Source organism: Mustela putorius, unplaced genomic scaffold, assembly GCF_011764305.1.
Source record: "Mustela putorius furo isolate JIRA1106 unplaced genomic scaffold, ASM1176430v1.1 tig00003988_pilon_pilon_pilon, whole genome shotgun sequence".
In the NCBI taxonomy this organism is placed as follows: Eukaryota; Metazoa; Chordata; class Mammalia; order Carnivora; family Mustelidae; genus Mustela; species Mustela putorius.
This window is the reverse complement of record NW_025422127.1, coordinates 14,234,255-14,254,835: the sequence shown is the minus strand read 5'-3', so window position 1 is coordinate 14,254,835 and position 20,581 is coordinate 14,234,255. Positions and strand designations below refer to the sequence as shown.

General features: G+C 44.6%; 1 protein-coding gene across 3 annotated transcripts in view; it reads right to left on the bottom strand.

The window, feature by feature from the left end:
* Positions 1-7,859: 7,859 nt before the first annotated feature.
* LOC101694497 (maestro heat-like repeat-containing protein family member 1) overlaps positions 7,860-20,581 on the bottom strand; it is a 62,118-nt gene continuing 49,396 nt past the window's right edge. For 2 of the 3 annotated variants that reach the window (XM_045071698.1, XM_045071700.1), the window contains 8 exons: positions 14,325-14,428; positions 12,935-13,032; positions 12,195-12,343; positions 10,743-10,897; positions 10,361-10,496; positions 9,343-9,535; positions 8,186-8,554; positions 7,860-7,977 (listed from right to left, as the gene is read on the bottom strand). The gene's annotated coding sequence lies outside the window, so the exon portion shown is untranslated. The remainder of the gene's footprint in view (positions 7,978-8,185; positions 8,555-9,342; positions 9,536-10,360; positions 10,497-10,742; positions 10,898-12,194; positions 12,344-12,934; positions 13,033-14,324; positions 14,429-20,581) is intronic. The other variant, XM_045071699.1, reaches the window with a different exon arrangement.

Below are 20,581 nucleotides of genomic sequence, written 5' to 3'. Positions count from 1 at the left end.
CCAAACTACATGGATGGCGTCACATTACATAATGTAAAGGCATCGTGGTTTGTGTATCTCATTAGCGCCGCAGAGCTAACAAGTCCCTCTGTTAAGGCCCAGAACTACGGAAACCACGACCATAGTTTCAGCTCTGCCCTGGACCGTATCTACAGCTTGTAACTTAATCTGTTCCTAGGGATTTAGCTTTAAAATCTATGTATTTTAAAAATACATACAGTTGGGCGCCTGGGTGGTTCAGTGGGTTAAGCCTCTGCCTTCGGCTCGGGTCATGATCTCAGGGTCCTGGGATTGAGTCCCATATCGGGCTCTCTGCTCAGCAGGGAGCCTGCTTCCCTCTCTCTCTGCCTTCCTCTCCATCTACTTGTGATTTCTCTCTGTCAAATAAATAAATAAAATCTTTAAAAAAAAATACATACAGTTATCCTAGTTATGCTATGAATAAACTTGCTTAATCTATATTGGTTTGTATTAATTGTCAATGATCATGAACAGCTAAATTAGACGCTTTCAAGAGTGTATTATATAGGGGCACCTGGGTGGCTCAGGTGATAACAGCTGCCTTTGGGTCAGGTCATGATCCCAGCATCCTGGGATCAAGCCCCACATCAGACTTCCTGCTCAGTGGGAAGCTTGCTTCTCCCTCTCCCACTCCCCCTGCTCGTGTTTCCTCTCTCTGTCAAATAAATAAATAAAATCTTTAAGAAACCAGAGTGTATTATATACTAATTGAACAAACGTTTACTGAGTAGCTGTCATGAGCTAGGCGTAGTGTCAAATAACAGAGACATGTTGGGACAATCAGCCGCTGAAATTGTAGGATTTGGGAAGCGGACATTTTAACAAACTGGAGGCACACATTTTTTGCCCAGTGAACATAACAGCCAAACAGAGAGATGATTCAAAGTTAGTACATTAACTAAAAAGTATCAATGGGCAGATCAGCTCAAGATCAACGATTATCACTTCAGTTATCCCTCCCTGCTCCAAATCCCTGAAAGTAATAGTAGAGATACAGTTATTTTTTTTTTTTAATCTGTTATGGATCTGAAATAGTAGAAGGGATACCCCTACAGAGAACTAGAATATCCCTGAAAGACAAACAGCAGACAGGATTGGAATTAAAGTTGAAACCACAGCCTGAAGTGTGGGCAAGAACAGACTGCTGGAGGAGGCGGGTGTGTTCTGGGAACGTTCCAAGCCTAACAGCTGTGAACACCAGGAGCAGAAGGGGAGGCTGGGCAACTGACAGGGTGGTCACTCGGAGTGCCGTAGCTCCGGCATACACTTTCCTTCCACCTTCTCCGTGCACTCGCCCTCCCAGGGTCCTCCTTACTGAATAGCAAGCAGCAGAGGAAGGTATCCCCCCAACACAGCAGGGAGCATGCTCTCTAAACCAGAGAGATTGGATGGTGCCCTGGGTTTCTGGCAATACCCAGAAAGAGCAGGGAGCCCTATAGTCAAAATATTGACTATTGGCACATCCAGCTGTCCACATAGCTCTGGCCGCTTCCCCACAGTTACTGAAGTCAGATTGCAGTAATAGGCATTACTTTCACAGAGGGCTGGCCAAGAGTCAGTAGTGCAAAATTTCCAGAACTCTACCAAGACTCACCAAATGTTTAGGAAATTCAGCACCATGAGAGAAACTAAAGACCCCCACCGCCACCCCGCAACATCCAAGGGAGCAATTAGTAATATAATCCAAACAAGACTTTAGAGAAAGTATAATTGAATCCTCGGGAAGATTATGTAAAAAAAAAGTTACCAAGTCAGAAAGTTGAAAATAGAGCTACCCTACAACCCGTCAATTGCACTACTGGGTATTTACCCTAAAGATACAAGTGTAATGATCCAAATGGGCACATGCACCCAAATGTTTATAGCAGCAATGTTCACAGTAGCCAGACTGTGGAAAGAACCTAGATGCCCATCAACAGATGAATGAATAAAGAAGGTGTGATATATAAATATAAATATATATATATATATACATTTATATAGTGTGTGTGTATATAGTGTGTATATACAGTGTATATATATATTATATATATAATATATATAGTGTGTGTGTGTATACACACACACACACACACACACACACACTCACAATGGAATACTATGCAGCCATCAAAACTCACAGAAATCTTGCCATTTGCAATGACGTGGATGGAACTAGGGGGTATTATGCTGAGTGAAATAAGTCAATCAGAGAAAGATAATTATCATATAATCTCTCTGATATGAGGAATTTGAGAGGCAGGGCAGAGGGTTGTGGGAGGTAGGGAGGGAAAAAATGAAACAAGAAGTGACCGGGGAGGGAGAGAAACCATAAGAGACTCTCAATCTCACAAAACAAACTGAGCGTTGCTGGGGTGGTGGTGGGGTTATGGACATTGGGGAGGTTATGTGCTATGGTGAATGCTGTGAAGTGTATAAACCTGATGATTCACAGACTTGTACCCCTGGGGAAAACAATACATTATACGCTAATAAAATCAATTAATTAATTAATTAAAAAGAAGTTACTGAGGACACATTTTAAAATGGTTGAAAATCCAAATTTTGAAATTATAGATAAATAAGTAAATAAATAAATACAGGTAGAGGTAAGGCACTGTCCCTATAGAATAATGTAATAGCTATTCAGATATCACACCATCAACCAGAAGAAAAAAAAGAGAACCTGTGTCATTAAAAAAAACAAAAAACAAAAACCCACAAACAAGCAACAGCAAAAAAAAAAAAAAAACAAAACCCTAAAAATTCAATAGGTGGGTTGAGTAGCAGAATAGCCACAGCTAAAGTAAGAGGAGAATCAGCCCAGAAATTGTTCCAAGGTAGACAAAGAATGGGAAATAGAAAATAAAAATGAAGAAATACAGAGAATAAATCTAAAGGCATTCCAAAGAATAGAACAGAAAGAAGAGAGAAAAGAGGATACACTAAGAAAATAGTAGAAGAAAATTTATAGATGATAAAACTACTAAGATTTGCTTAAGTAAGTTCCTATGAGTAGGTGAGTGGTAAAGCAGAACCAGGAACCCAGAAGATTAATATCTTCTTTTCATTCAGCCAGGTTAGCATTGTGTAGATGACATTTTACTATTTCTTGATTAGACCATAAATTGACTTTCCATTCTAGCAGTATGGAAGAAAAGATAACCTGACAACTTTCCCACTATAAATAACTTTGAATGCTAGATAAAATATACAAAATCCTTTTTCAATGCATAGCCGAGCTTTAAGAAAGTAAGATCCCCAGAGGCCAAAGACAAAGAGGTTGCTGACCCTCAGCTACTGTGGGGGCAGGCAGGCGCCACTGGTCTCAGTAACCCGGATCACACAGATCTCCCCTGCTTGTCTTACAAGGCAACCAGAAGCTGAGAAGCAAGCACCATGGACAGACAGACAGCTCCAAGAGAAGTCTTATTGGGCTTCCTGCTCAGTGGAGAGACTGATTCTCCTTCTGCCCCTCCCCCAACTTGTGCTCACACTCATATGCTCGCTCTCTCTCAAATAAGTCTTTTTAAAAAAAAAAAAGAAAGAAAGAAAGTGGAGAAATACCTCATTTCTTTTTTCTTCCCTCTATTCTCTCATATCACAGTTCCAAAAGAATACCCTGGGGAGTCTACAGAAGCCAAAACTCTTACTCTTCATTTCAAGGAGCTGAGGTCCCAAGAGGATGGACAAACCCCATTGCTCTATTTCCTCTGCCCTCATGCCACTTGGCCCAGTTGTGGGCACAGTCACAGAAGTGCCTGACATTGCAGAGTAACTAAAGCACCAGCTTTTTTGCAAGACAACTGGAAAAAGTGAACCCCAAAGAACAGTAAAACCAGGAAAGCAACGGAGAGGGAGAAGCCAGAGAAAGTGACCCTCTAAAGTTGTTTATGAACTCCTGTGCTCACTCCATGCATATCTGACCCTAAAACACATACCACCAACTTTGAAAACTGAACTACAGCAGAGACAATGGTTCAGATCTCAGGCTGGCCAGTGGGTGGCTCAAACTCAGAATGGCAAAGACTAAGAATTCAAGACTGACATTGCAATCACAGTCCACACACAGAGAAGGCTAGTCAGAACTTGCAGCCCGAAGTTAAACAGGTCAATTGTTACTAATGCAATTAATATCAACATTCTTGGGTGCCTGGGTGGCTCAGTGGGTTAAGCCACTGCCTTCAGCTCAGGTCATGATCTCAGGGTCCTGGGATCGAGTCCCGCATCGGGCTCTCTGCTCGGCAGGGAGCCTGCTTCCTTCTCTCTCTCTCTCTGCCTGCCTCTCTGCCTACTTGTGATCTCTCTCTGTCAAATAAATAAATAAAATCTTTAAAAAAAATATATCAACATTCTTCATAGGATTTAGGTGACACCCAGAGTCATATACCTAATACTCATAGTGTCCATGATACAATCCAAAATTACTCAGCATGCAAAGACAAAAAGCAGTTACTATACAAAATACTCCAAAAAAGCAACAATGGGCTCTCTTGAAATAAATACAGAAATAAAAATTTTCAGCAAAGAAACAGAATATATCAAAAAGAAACTTGAGAACTGAGAAATACAAGACGGGGTACATTCATTGACAAAACAGTGTCACAGGAAAGAATCAGTGAACTTGAAGGCAGAGCAATAAAAAGTATCCAGTCTGAACAAAAAACGAAAAAGTGATTGAAAATGCATAAAACCCTGGGACCTATGGGTGAATAACAAAAAGCCTAAACATCTGTGTATCAGATTTCTAAAAGGAGAAGAAAAAGTATAGTGCTGAAAAAAACTTGGAAGAAATAATGGCTGAAAACCTTCCAAGTTTGGTGAAAAACATAAACAGAGATGTCAAGAAACTCAGAGAACCCCAACCAGGGTAAACCCAAAGTAGTCCACGCCAGCACCTACTAAACTACTTAAAGCTAAAGACACTTGTGAGGCAAAATAAAGACATTTCCAGACAAAGACTGAGAGTGTTTCCGATTAACAGAGCCTTGAGAAAGAAAATACAAAGGAAGAAGGAAAAAATGTATCCAGAAGGGAAGAGAGCTGGGAGAAGAAAAGGACGGCAAAGACGTTTGTCCATGTTTATAAATCAAAATAAATATTGACTGTATAAGACAATAATGATGATGCTGGTAATGACACAAAGCCCAAATCTGGGGATTTTAAAAGACTGTGGAAATGGGGTGCCTGGGTGGCTCAGTGGGTTAAAGCCTCTGCCTTTGGTTCAGGTCATGATCCCAGGGTCCTGGGATTGAGCCCTACATCGGCTTCTCTGCTCACCAGGGAGCCTGTTCCCACCTCCCCCTGCTCTCTGCCTACTTGTGATCTCTGTCAAATGAATAAATAAATAAATAAACAAACAAATAAATAAACAAACTTAAAAAAAAAAGACTGTGGAACTAAAATCCTAGACAATGTTAGTCTATGATATGGGAGGGTATCATTAGAGTTAAATCATTCTTTTTTAAAAAAAATCAGGAGGGTCTGGGTGGCTCAGTGGGTTAAGACTCTGCCTTCGGCTTGGATCATGATCTCAGGGTCCTGGGATCAAGGCCCAAATCGGGCTCTCTGCTCAGAGGGGAGAGATCCCCCTCTCTCTCTGCTGCCTCTCTGCCTACTTGTGACTTCTCTCTCTCTGTGAAATAAATAAATTAAAATAATAATAATAATAAAAATTTTAAAAAGAATCATTTATTTATTTTAAAGAGCTAGAGAGAGCATGTGAAATGGGGGGAAGAGTCAGGGGAGAGGGAGAGAGAGAATCTCAAGCAGACACCCATTGAGCAGAGAGCCTGACACAGGGCATGATCCCACAGTGACTGGAGCTGAAGACAAGAGCTGGACACTTAGTGGATGAAGCCACCCAGGCACCCCAGAGTTAAATCATTCTAAGGTCCTTTAATTGTTTGGGTGGAAGATAAAGATATTATCTTCAGGCTTTGTTAAGTATACATGGTGAACTTTAAAACATGTAAAAATGGATGAATCAGGTGTTGCCTGGGCAGCTCAGTCAGGTAAGCATCTGACTCTTGGTTTCGGCCCAGGTCATGATCTCAGGGCTGTGAGATAGACTCTGGCATCCGGCTCCACTCTCAGAGGGGTGTCTGCTTGAGATTCTTTCTCTCTCCCTCCGACCCCCCTCACCTCAAATAAATATATAAAATCTTTTTTAAAAAATAAAAAACTAGATGAATCAGACATCGTCCCTGCCATCATGGAATGTCCAGGCTCACAGAAGATAAGAGACCCATATAAAACTAATTCAGATCCCAAATTCAAAAATGGAAGATGCCAGAATAGGGGCATTGAAAACATGCATGTCTGTTGTCAAGTCTATTTTGGCTCTAAAATTCTGCCATCTGTAGGGAGACCAAGACACAAGGTGGTATTGCTCTGGGCAGTTCAGATTCCTGAACCTTTGGGTCCTTTCCACAAGGCTGCTAGCCTTCTGGGGCTCCTGTGTTGTCTGGAAAGAGGTAGAGCTGTGAGTTGTCTCCCCACTCTTTACTCCAGAACCAGTTTCACAGCAGCATGTCATTTTTTTCCCTCCAGTGGTTCCTGGTGGAAGAATAGGTAGATGAGTGTGTCTGGGGCTGTAATAGGGAATGCATTGGGGGCAATCTTATACACGGCTTCCAGTAGCCAAGTCTCCTTCTGGCTGCCCTTCCATGACCTCAGCCTTCCACCACTGCTCCACAGCCCTGCCCAGTGCCCTTGACTCAGTTTCCAGGATTCCTTTTCAGCCCAGCCCATACGTTCCCAAATGATCCTAGGGATTTAGGCCCATACGTCATTGATGAGTGGACGAAGTTGCTTGGAGATGCTGCAAAAAACCACCTTCGTGTCCTCTCCCTTCCCATGACAGATGATGTTCCGTAGGCTCTTGACTGCTTGCACTGTTACTCGTGCTTCATTCTTCTGCAAGTCTCGCAAAAATGGAATCTGGCTCTTCAGCGATTCTGACTGTTTGGAAGAAGGCAGAGATCACTCACCCTGGGAATCGTGCAACCCTCTGGGAACAGGGTTTTGAGAAAACAGATGGGTGTTGAAGAGAAACAGACATGGGCAATCCGGGGGCTGGATGTGCCCAGGAAGTAGAAGGCCAGTGTTCATGGGGTTTGGGAGGCCCAATGACCAGTCTATGTAAGTCTACAGGCCAGATGTTGTGCTGCCCTAGGATGAGAGGTTGGGGAACATGCTAACCCCAAGGTCACTAAGAGACCCCAGGGAGGTAAATTAAGTACTTCAAGGACTCAAACTTGACTCCCATTTGGTCCTCCCCACTCTTACTTGTCCTGGGTACAGTGCCAGGTTACTGATTCCACGAAGCCCGACTTCTTTCATAATGAGGTTGGGGTCTTTGACCCACTTGATCAGATTGCTCAGCAAGTCTTGTCCCAGAGTCTGAGCCACTGACCGGTGCCAGAGGAGCTGTGGGTATGAGGAGACAACTGCTATGGATGGCGAAAGATTCATGATACCCTGCACCCACCTCAGTCCTCCCTCGGTACCCCACTCAGGTAAGGAGTATGTCCGGTTGAGAGCAATGGCAGATCTGTACAAATGGGCTGGAGACTAAGATAAGGAGGGAGGATAATGCTGGTAAAGTTTGAATCTTGAGTCAGATGCTAGGATCCACAGATCATTCTGGAGGCTGAGCTACTGGCTCCCTCCTCAGGCTTTCTTGCCTCCTTTAACCAGGCACCTGAAGTGCCAGAGAAGGAAATCTCACTTTAAATGGCTCAGTCTTATTCTGTCCTAAGTCCTCTTTCGGGGACTACTTATTTAACATTTCGGTTAAGTACTCCTCAGCCCAGGAAATGAATGGCCCAGGCTGTGGGCCCTTCCCCAGGCTTCACCTGTGCATAGAAAGTCCTGGCCAGGATCTTCCGATGGTAGCTGGAGCTATAGAGGTAGTTCCTGACAAGGTTGAGGACCCGGTGCAGGACGGCAGGCTCACAGGTCTTCACAATGCCGCTGGGGTGGGACACAGGAAGCCAGCAGTTGCTGGGGGGCAGGGAGGTAGCAAGGGACCAGTGGGCATGAATAGGGAAGACTGTGAGGGCTGAGGAATCAGGAGACCAGAGGGCTGGGAGGTGGGGAAGGGACAGCTGAAGGCTGGGACTCGGGATCTTGGGGTCAGGAGACTAGAGTGGTGCCAGGGTCACTGGGGAAATAGCCTCACCTTGTCAGGTCCATGATCCCCATGTTGTAAAAACCTGGGGCAGAACAGAAGGTCCCAGCAGTGATGCTGATTTGCATAGGTCACCACTCCATCATATGCAGCAGCCAAGAACACCAACTTCACGACCTCCAGGGCACAACTGAAGGTCATGACCATTGGTGAAGAAAAGAAAGGGACAAAAGGGTGGACAAGGCATTATGCCTTCATTTGTATCCTGTGCTGGGAAGTCAGGAGACAGTTTCCGTTCTGGTTGCTGTGTTCTGCTCTCCTGCTGACAAAAATCCATGGTTCTTGTGAAATCCATCTCTGACTCCCCATCCACTCCTTCAGCTTTGGCCCTCATCCAACCACAGAGTCCTACAAAAAAAACTATAGAGAGATCTCAGTGCTTTGGTTTTCCACTTCTGCTCTCCAAGGGCACAGAATGGAGTTAGGATATAGATTTACCTCCACACCCATCTCATCAGAAAATCTCTGCTTATTGGGTCTATTTGTTTTCATTTAACATAGATTCCATTTGAGTAGAATATCCTGAGGTTTAATAAAAATTTTTTAAAAAGTGTGATAACCACACATTTAAGAGTCAACCCCCATTTTCTTTTTCTTTTCTTTTTTTTTTTTTTTAAAGATTTTATTTATTCGTTTGACAGAGAGAGAGATCACAAGTAGGCAGAGAGGCAGGCAGAGAGAGGAGGAAGCAGGCTCCCTGCTGAGCAGACAGCCTGATGTGGGGCTTGATCCCAGTACCCTGAGATCATGACCCGAGCCGGAGGCAGAGGCTTTAACCCACTGAGCCACCCAGGCGCCCCAAACCCCCATTTTCGAGATGAGAAAATGGAATCCCGCTCGTTGACTTGTGCAAGACAACAGAACTAGTAACAAAGCCAAGCCAGAGGTCAAAGAGATTCGAGTGGCCCCAACCACATGGAGAGAATGACCTAGATATGGGCTTGCCCTGCCGCCCACCATCTAGTTGACTCTCTTCCTGTGCAGTTACAAACAGGGACATGATATGTCCAGTGAGTCAGCTGAAGTGTGCATACAACAAGAGAAATGAGAAGCTTGAATATATGTGAGAATATTCTAGCACACGGGTTGCCCAGGGCCCTCTGGAACTGGCTAGTCCCAGCCATCCATCATGAGGGGGTTAGGCTTACCTCGTGGGGTCAAACGGCTTGCTCTTGCTGCCTGGGCCCCCTCCTTGCTATAGACCACCATCTTCTGGGGGACATTTTGCTCAATCACCCAGCAGAGATGACATAATATAGCCATCAAGAGCCAGGGATAGAGCTCCTGGACGGCCTCCTGGCATAGGGACCCTGAGAGCATCTCACACAGGACACATGTCACCTGGGAGACAGCAGAGGAAGATGTAAGATGGTACCATGGCCCCATACACTGAGTCCCACCCTGCCCTCCCCATCACTGCCCAAATGGCACAGTCACTCTGACTCAGGCTTGTAAGAAGCCCTCAGGGACTGAAAGCCCACCACACTTCCTTAGGGAAATGAGATTGCACACAGGCAGCCTGCTTTCTCTTCACTCCCCTGACATCAAAGAGAGAATGGGAAGCAACTCGAACTTTTTAGCCGAAAATGATGTCGGGACTACTTTGTCTACTCCAGGCAACCAAATCTCTTTTGCTTCCAACCCTCGTGCTACCCCCCAGGCCCTGGAAAAAGGAGTGCCAGCCCCAGAATCAGGAGACAGAGAAAGCTGCTTAGCTCTAAACATCAGTTTCCTTGTCCAAAAATGGGATCAATCCTCGTTCTCTCTACATCACTCAGTTCTTAGATATACAAGCGGAAAAAGGAAGTAAAGTACAAATCGAAAGTATAGCACTTCCTTAAAGGTTTATCTATTTATTTTAGAGACAGAGAGAAAGCATGAGCAGGAGGAGGGCCAGAGGGAGTGGAAGAGAGAGAATCTCAAGCCGATTCCCCGCAGGACACGCAGCCCAACAGGGAGCTGGATACCACAGCCCTGAAACCAGGACCTGAGCTGAAATCAAGAGTGGGATGCTCAACCGACTGAGCCACCCAGGTGCCCCTCGAATGCACAGTATTAGTGAATGCTCCTCTAAGACCTGCTCCCACCCTGCAGCCCTTGACCTTCAGATCTGCCCCTAAGTCCCAGAACAGTAAGTCGTTGAGTCCCCCCTTCCCTCATGCTGACCGCCACAGGCTGGAAGGCCATCTCCTCGGTCTCCTCTCTGGAGTGGGTTTTTTCCAGGATGCCTATGAGCAGCTGCAGGACGCTGATCGTGGTCTCTCGCTGGGTGCCAAATGCCTTCCATAGGGCCAGACTGGTTCTGCAGGACCCGGGGACAGCTATGTCATGGGCCCTGGTGACCAACCTCCTAGGGCTAGTCTGGTCTCGGGCCCATGAAGGGCTGGTTCTCAGGGTCTAGACTTGGCCAGAGAACACAGAGATGAAGTTCAGTTGGTGTCAGAGGGAAAGCATCCCAGAGGAAAAGTCATTTTTGTGTGGAGCTCGGGTAAGGGAGGGGAGGGTTTGCTGGGCTGGAGAATGTATTCCCAAGCCCTGGGAGAGGTACCTATCCCAAGGCAGGGACTTGCTGAGAAGCAAAAGCACAACACTCTGGGTGTTGTTGCTGGCCAGCAAGCACATGCACCGCACAACCTCCTCCTTTGTGCTGAGCTCCAGCTGGGAGTTGAGCCGGTCCAGGATCCCCTCCACGATTTCCTCGATCTATAGGGAGGAGCCACAGGAGTCTCAGTGAGCCTACCTGCCTCCTCCCTATCTACCAACTCCCAGACCCAAGGCATCCTTGTAATCCTGCCAGTGATACTCTTCTTAAGGCTGAGTTCTAGGGTGCCAGAGGCCAGACCAGCAGGGGTCACCAAAAGAACTCCAGAAGCTCATGGAGGCCTGCTATGATGGAAGGCCTGCCCACAGCCCAGAGTTCAGAGAGTCGCTCCAAGCTTACTTGGGAGACACAGGAGACTCCAGGAAGGAAGGCAAAATCCCTGGGGACACTTCAGGTCTTTGTCTCCCCACTGAGATCAAGTTTCAACCCACGAAACTGCAGGGGCAGTTAGCACTGGAGGTGGGTGTACCACAGGACTCTGACTTGGCCCTCAGATTCCTGATATATGGGTCTCCAGCAAGTCCATTTTATTCTACTACTTCAAGGACACACCTCCATTTCTGGTACCTAGACCAGGCAAGTCATATAAATGAGTGAAGGCAATGGGTGTCAGGAGATTCAGAGAGAGGAAAGCCTGGAGAGCCCATGCCACATATAAAAGGGACCTTGGCTGCCCATAGAGTTGCCCTATGTGGCCTCATTTAAAAAATTTTTTCAGTGGAGTGGGAAATGTGGACTTCTATATGTTATTCTGAAAGAAATTTTACTCAACGCTCAGTCATTCCATGAGCTTACTGGTTTGTAATCCGCAGCCTTACCCTTCCCAGAAATTGAAGCCCCCTGACACCCCTAGGCAATCAGGGTGAATCCCCCCACAACGTTTTCTTGTGCTCTGGCACTAGGCCTCACGGGGCTCATACCCCCACATGTGGTGGTAGTTAATTGATAAGCCAGCCCACCAGATCGAAGGCAGAGCTGTTCCAAGTACTCAGGAGTGCAGCTGTCAGAGCTCAGGGGATCCCAGAGAAAATCTAGCCCAACCCTATGTTTTCTTTTTCTTTTTTTTTTTTTTTTTTAGATTTTATTTGTTTATTTGAGAGAGAAAGAGAGAGTACAAGCAAGGGAGCAGCAGAGGCAGAAAGCGAGCAGACTCCCTGCTGAGCAGCGAGCCTGACAGGGGCTCTATCCCAGAACTCCGGAACCATGACTTGAGCCAAAGGCAGACACTTAGCCGACTGAGCTACCCAGGCACCCCCCGAGTCTACATTTTAAAAGAGAGTGAATCAAGGCCTCCAGGGGAGAGGGACTGCCCAGGACTCTTTGGCTGGTTAGGGACAGAGCCAGGGGAGAGCCCAGACCGGTGTGCTGGTCAGAGCTCCCACCACAGCCCCACGCTACCTTAATCATGTCTCCGCCACGCTCTTTCATGACCACGCTCATCAGCTGGGCCGCGCCAGAGACACCTTGACCTTGCTGTCGGTCAGGCCCTCCATGGCCGTCAGCACCAGGGTGGTGAGCTGCACCTGCGTGAAGTACTCTGCAAAGGCCTGCAACAGGGTGGTGTCAGGCTACCTGCCCTGGGGCCTCCTGCTGGAGATAGCCTGCCCCACCTTCCTGTTAGCACTGGTAGAGAGAGCCTCTCCTGGGAACCTGGAGTGCTTTGTCCCAGGCCTGTGCCGTCTGCCTAGCACCTAGAAGACCCTTTTCCTGGGAACAGAGTCTTTGGGGCTGGGAGGGAGAGAACACTGACCTCAGCTGCTCTGAGGGGCTCACAGATCAGAGGCCCCAGGGGCAGAGTGCTGGGAGAGAAGGGCTGAGACCAGGATCAGAGTGATGGGATCTTTGAGGCAGGGGCTGAACCTACACATCACTCACAAAGCATTGTTAGCATGAAGCAGATGCTTCTGGGGGAGAACAGATAAGGAAGGCGCATTAGGGTCCAGGATGTTTAGGGGAGGGTGGTGGGAACAAGCGGAAAACATCCCCCAAGGCAAGAGTTCACAGGCCAGGCGGCAAAAGAATAGAAAGGAAGTTGGGCTGGAAAGGACCACCCCCCTCTGCACCTCGGGGTCTAGAACCTAACTAACGCAGATGAGAGGCTGAGGCTCTTCCCACAGTCTCTGGCACCACCCTCTCACCTTGGCAATCTCAAAGGTGTTGTTATAGAACACGTTGGGGCTATAGACTTCACTCGTGCCCTCTTCTTCCCACAAGCCCTGTTTTTTCCTTCCCATCTCTGAAACAAAGACACCCGACCCCACCCCTCAGACACTCAGAAGGTGTCTCAGGTTGCCCGCTTTCCCATCTGCCCAACCCAAACCACCCACTGAACTGAGTCAGCTTGGCGTAACGTGCGGCCCGTGGGGAAGGGGGTAGAGAAATGGGCAGCAAGATCACAAGGAACAGTGAGAGCCAGTGTCAAAGGAGCCCCTGTGTTGCCTGCCTCAGGGCAGAGACGGGGGGGGGGGGGTCAGGGTATAGGGCTTAGCCAGAGGAGGACAAACTAATTCAAAAGAACTGTTTGCTTAGTAGCTATTTTGTCCCAGGAGGGAATATGCTGGGGTCTAGGGGCAGGCTCCTCGTTGGAAGGAAGATGCTCAGGGAACTGCTTAGCTCTCACTCTTCTAGGACAGCATGTGAGAGAATGACCAAACGGAGGTGGGAGGCCGGAGCAGAAGTGAAAAGAGGAGATTCTCCCTACGCTTTTGCAGCAGGAGGATGCAGTAGAGGTTGTAGACAGCCTCTGCAGACAGGAAGCAGATGTTGTCCACTGGGTCCTGGCAGCACATGGCCAGCAGCCTTACCAAACTCCCCAGCCCAGTGAACTCGATGTCCATCTGGGGAGGAGAGCTGGAAGTCACAGGTTACCCCAGCCACTCTCTCTGGCCGAGTCAAAGCAAGAAGAGAAGAAGAGGGGATGCATGAGAGATAGAAGAGGTGAGACTAGGTGAGGTTAATGGAAATGGACTTAGGTGTGTTGGGTCATAGTTTTGGAATGACCTTACACTGTCCCTCTTCTTTGCCTCTTGGCACGGCACTCATTCTTGGAGCCTAGCTCAAATGTCCCCTCCTCTAGGAAGATTTCATTTCACTTGTACTTCATTTGTGTTGTGATCTTTTATTCCTACTGTATTTGGAGTTTTTACAATCATTATCGCCTTCTATTTAAGTTTGTTCTATGCATGCCTCTCTCCCCAGTTGGACCGTAAAGCTCCACGATGCATAAATATCTCGGTCATCTATGCATCCACTGTAACACCTGGCATGGTGCCTGGCACAAGGTGAGTATTCAGTGACTGCTTGTTGAGATGAATGGAATCAAACTGAACCCAGTGGAATGGAACCGAATTGGTGAGTAGGGAAAAAGTCCAAGGGAGAAAAGAGAGACAATAGGATGCACAAAAGAAAATAGAGGGTGGAGCCAAGGAAATGGAGGGCAGGATGAGTACTTGAGGCTAGGTAATATGTGATGAAGTTTGAGGTAAGGGTAGGAATGAGGCCTAGACTCCAGGGCAGGCTCACACTTACTCCAGCGTTTTCATTTTTGCAGTGAAGCCAAGAATACGGGCAGCACACCACATGGCCCGTTCCCTCTCATTGTCCTTTTGGGAATTCAGCCATGTGTCCAGAACCTAAAGGAAGAAGAGAATGAAACGAGGGGTGAGGGGTCTGTTCAGCTGTGTTCCAGAGGGTAGAAATGTAACCTGAACTTCTGCAAAGGATCAGGACGACACTTTTGAGAATAGGATTTCTTTTGCTTATAGGCTGGTTATATATGGCTTTGACACCAGAAGCTTCATTCTTCTAGCCCCCAATTTTGCCTTATCTAGGTGCTAGAAACATCTTCAATTAGTATCTCCTTTCAAATGAAGGCAGTGGCTCTGAAATAATATTGACTGTAATTCATTTTAATGGGTCAACATACCCCAATGCCTCCCCTACTAAAGTTTTCCCATTCTTCAGTGGAAAGGGAACTTGGTAATAACAAATTACAAAAATAACAAATAAATAACAAATATAACAAAAAATAATCACTGTATTCACAGACTTCTGGCTGAATTATGTATAAATATGTTTAAGAAATATAATTTTGGATGATTTCTATTTGGAACACAATCTGTAAGTGTCTCACCATTGGTAAATTATGGGCCCTAAATACCACTGATCCAAAGATGCACTAATATGTCCACCTACAGCAATCCATCTGGCAATGATGCGTCTAACCAAACAGCAATTCATAATTGAAAAAGAAGAGTAGCAGATGAAAAGTCTACAACAAATGGAAGAGAAGACTAATGCTGCATTGATAAGAAAACACATTCTTCCTGAAGATATAAGCAATTCTAGTGGGAGGGCCGCAAGTCTTCCTCATAGCCAGACTCTGACGAAATGTCCCAGCACAAAGATTGTGATCTCTAAATGCCATTTTTCTCTAAGAGCAATCATTGCTCCTTGGAGTAACAGTTTGTTCCAGGACTGAGACAGGAAATATACAAGATATTATATTGGACAGCAAGTCTATGGAAGACTATGGAAGTCATGTTAAAGGGATTCAGGAGCCAACCTGAAGAGGCTCTCATTGACCAAAGATGGGATCATTAAGAATAATAGTTGTAACTGATCAAAATATATGAAGCATTTCAAAATTCATTTTAAATTCAAATGATACTAGAGAAACAACCCTTGGTAGTCATCCTTGGAGAATATTAGGAATTACTTCATTACTTTGATAAATGATAAAGAAAAATGATCCAGCATTTATCTTGTCTTTCTTAGATGAGCTATACCTCAAACTAAACAAATAACTTATAAAGGCAATTTCTCTTTATAGAAGAATTCCTGATAAAAATGAGTAAGGAGCGAAAGAACTACAATGTCATCATTTTGCAAAAATAAGTAGAGGTATGTTCATTCAACAGAATACTACATAGAAATAAAAAATGATCTGATGCTACATGTAACAACATGGGTGAGTCTCACAGATAAAATATTAAAGGGAAATAATATAGGCACAAGAAAGTACATATTATAAAATTCTATGTATGTGAAGTTTAAGAACAAGCTAAATTAATCTATGTGATAGAAGTCAGAATACTGATTATCAGTATCAGTGGTTATTCAGTGGAAGAGGAACCTTTTGAGGTATTGGAAATGTCCTATATCCTGATATGATATTTATACATATGTAAAAATGTATCTAAGTATACACACAAGATTTTTACACTTTACTGTAGCAAGTTATATCTCAATAACAAGGTCTTTCTTTAAAAAGAAGATCCCCAATTTTCAGCCACTAATGAATGAATGAATCAAAGCAGTGATCACCAAAAGTAATGAACAGTAATGCTACAATACTTTATGTGGAAAACCCAAAAGAGCCCCCCCCTCTCTGCATTCTCTCTGCCTACTTCTGATCTATCTGTTAAATAAATTAATAAATTAGTAAAATCTTTGGGGTGCCTGGGGGCTCAGTGGGTTAAAGCATCTGCCTTCGGCTCAGGTCATGATCCCGGGGTCCTGGGATCGAGCCCCACATGGGGCTCTCTGCTCAGCAGGGAGCCTGCTTCCTCCTCTCTCTCTCTCTCTCTGCCTGCCTCTATGCCTACTTGTGATCTCTCTCTGTCAAATAAATAAATAAAATCTTTAAAAAAAAAAAAGACTCAGTCCCCAAACTGTTAAAATTCATATAGGAATTCAGTAAAGTGGCAGGATATAAAATCAATGCACAGAAATTAGCTGCATTTCTATACAATACCATCAAGACAGAAAAAAGAGAAATTAAGGAGTCAATGCCATTTACAATTGCACCCCAAACCATAAGATACCTAGGAATAAATCTAACCAAAGAGGAAAAGGATATGTACTCAGAAAACTACAGAATACTCATGAAAGAAATTGAGGAAGACACAAAGAAATGGAAAAACATTCCATGTTCATGGATTGGAAGAACCAATATTGTTAAAATGTCTATGCTACCTAGAGCAATTTACACATTCAATGAAATCCCTATCAAAATACCATCAACTTTTTTTCACAAGAATGGAACAAATAATCTTAAAATTTATATAAAACCAGAAAAGACCCCGAATAGCCAAAGGGATGTTGAAAAAGAAAACCAAAGCTGGTGGGATCACAATCCTGGACTTCAAGCTCTATTAGAAAGCTGTTATCATCAAGACAGTATGGTACTGCTTCAGAAACAGACAAATAGATCAATGGAACAGAACAGAAAGCCCAGAAGTGGACCCTCAACTCTATGGTCAACTCATCTTCAACAAAGCATGAAAGAATATCCAATGGAGAAAAGACAGTCTCTTAAACAAATGGTGTTGGGAAAATTGGATAGCCATGTGCAGAAGAATGAAACTGGACCTTTTCCTTATACCATATACAAAAATAGACTCAACATGGATGAATCACCTAAATGTGAGACAGGAATCCATCAAAATCCTTCAGGAGAACACAGGCAGCAACCTCTTTGACCTCAGCGGCAGCAACTTCTTCCTAGACACATCACCAAAGGCAAGGGAGGCAAGGACAAAAGTGAACTATTGCGACTTCTTCAGTATAAAAAGCTTTTGCACAGCAAAGGAAACAGTCGACAAAAGATAACCAATAGATAATCAATAGAATGGGAGAAGATACTTGCAAATGACATATCAGATAAAGGGCTAGTGTCCAAAATCTATAAAGAACTTAGCAAACTCAATGCCCAAAGAACAAATAATCCGATCAATAAATGGGCAGAGGAGGGTGCCTGAGTGGCTCAGTGGGTTAAAACCTCTACCTTTAGCTCAGGTCATGATCTTAGAGTTCTGGGATTGAGCCCCGCATCGGCCTCTCTGCTCGGCAGGGAGCCTGCTTCCCCCTCCCTCTCTGTCTGTCTTTCTGCCTACTTGTGATCTCTGTCTGTCAAATAAATAAATAAAATATTTTAAAAAAGAAAATTAATAGTAATTATAAATTTTTTTTTTAAAAGAAATGGGCAGAGACATGAATAGACATTTCCACAAGGAAGACATCCAAATGACCAACAGACACATGAAAAAGTGCTCAACACCACTCAGCATCAGGGAAATACAAATCAGGACCACAATGAGATACCACATCAAACCAGCCAGAATGGCTAAAATGAACAAGTCAGGAAATGACAGATGTTGTGAGAATGAGGGGAAAGGGGAACCCTCCTACACTGTTGGTGGGAACGCAAGCTGGTGCAGCCACTCTGGAAAACAGTTCCTCAAAAAGTGGAAAATAGAGCTATCCTATGACCTACTGAATATTTACCCAAAGATACAAATGCAGTAATTTGAAGGGGTACCTGCACCCAAATGTTTATAGCAATAATGTTCACAATAGCCAAACTATGGAAAGAGCCCAGATGTCTACTGACAGACGAACGGATGAAGAAGATGTGGTGTATATATACAATGGAATATTATGCAGCCATCAAAAATTGAAATCTTGCCATTTGCAAAGATGTGGATGGAACTAGAGGGTATGATGCTAAGCGAAATAAGTCAATCAGGGAAAGACAATTATCTTATGATGTCACTGATATGTGGAATTTGAGAAACAAGGCAGAGGATCATAGGGGAAGAGAGGAAAAAAACTGAATCAAGATGAAACCAGAGAGGGAAACAAACCATAAGAGACTTTTAATCTCAGCAAACAAATTGAGGGTTACTGGAGGGGAGGGGGGTGGGAGGGATGGGGTGACTGAGTGATGGACATTGGAGAGGGTATGTGCTATGGTGAGTGCTGTAAATTGTATAAGACTGATGAAACACAGACCTGTACCCCTGAAACAAATAAAACATTACATGTTAATTCTTTTTAAAAAGTCTGAATACCACCAGAAGACAACTAGACATTATGTGCCTCTTAAAAGAAGACAAGACTACTTCTGAAGTAATCTTGCCAAAAATTCATCAGATTCATGATCTAGGTCTGATAATCAAAATCGGAATATAACATATCCTAGATTTAGCAATTTATAGGAAAGATTTGGGCAGAGGAATTTGTTATGTGGCCCCTAAAGAATGTAATCTGCACAATCCAGAATGTGGAAAATTCAGAGAACAAATGTCTAGGTTTCTTCAACAAATAAATTTCAAGGAAAAAATGATAGAAGGACGATCTATAGATTAAGAGAATTAAGAGAAAAACCAATCAACTGGAATGTCTGAATATTTAATGACATTAAGAAATGAAATTAGTTTCTTCCATGTTTTATAGTTTTCAGAGTACAAGTCTTTTTACTTCATTTGTTGATTCCTAGTTATTTTATCATTTTTTTGGTGCAATTGTAAATGAGATTGTTTTCTTAATTTCTCTTCCTGCTACTTCATTATTAGTATATAATAATGCAACAGATTTCTATATATTAGTGCATCCTAAGACTTTACTGAATTCATTTATCTGTTCTGTAGGTTTTTTTTTTTTAAATGAAATCTTCAGGGCTTTCTATATATAGTATTGTGTCATCTGCAAATAGTGAAAGCTTTACTTCTTCCTTACCAATTTGGATGTCTTTTATTTATTTTTCTTGTCTGATTGCTGTGGCTAGGACATCCAGTAATATGTTGAATACATGTGGTGAAAGTGGATATCTTTGGATTATATCTCACAGATACAATCAGATAACACTGACTTCATTGTAAATAACCCTGAAAATGACCCAAAGGCTGGCAGAACTACTCCACAACTACCTGTAAAGAACAGCCAGATCAAAGAGGATAGGAACAGGAGACATATGGTGGGGAGCTAAACAGACCTGGGGGACTGTCTACTGGAGGAAGGGATTCCTGGACAGAGGAGGGAAAGGAATAGACTATCACACCAGGAAGCCCACACAGAGAAGGCAAACCGCATAACATTTGGGTTTGAAAACCAGAGAGGCCAAATTTCCTCAGTTCTTACAACCAGCAGACCTAAGACCTGGAATTTTAAGCATCAGCAGGACTTGCCTGTGGGAGAGCTAGAAGGGTGCTCTTAAAGGGACAGCACAAAAAACAGTCCTGCAGAGATGGAACTAGAAGCAGCAGTTTGAAAAATGCCTGGGACACTTGGGAGGGAGCGTTTACTAATCTCAGAGTGGGTCCTAGAGGGACAGAGATTGTTGGGAAATTTCTCCAGGAACAAAGGAGTGGACAGGTGCCATTTCTCTCCCCTGCCTCCCCCCATCCCAATAAACACAGAGCCGTCTGTGGAAACCAGTAAGGCACCACTACCTACCTCACTTGCTAAAGTCACACATTTTGCTCACTCCCCAATGGGTCTGCAGATCCATTATCTCCAGCCACGCCTGCCCCAGTCCCAGTGCTGTGGGTCCCCTCCCCCAGAGGACCAGTTCACAAAATCTGTGAACACTGCACTTCCTGCCCTGAGCACATTTCAGACCCACCTCCTCCAATGTACTCTTGGCCTGACCCCATCCAAAGTAGTGACGCAAGCTTGGCAGTGTACAAGCAGCTACAACAGGGGCCAGCACTACTCCAAAGTGACTTCAGCCCTGGGAAGAGGGAAAGATCAGCACACACACCAGTCAAACTGTTGCCCCAGCTGTGGGTGGCAGGCAGGCAGCTGGTGGGACTACAGGCCCTACCCATCAACGAAAACTTCTTAGGGACAACACAGGGAATGTACCTTGAAGTTTGGTGCTATTGCATGTCTGAAAAATGCCTGGTCTGATTCAGTTCAAGGCCAAGGTGGAGCCAGACTGGTGTACTAACCAGACAGGGGCCAAACCCCACCCACAACAGGCAAATACCTATCTGCCATTG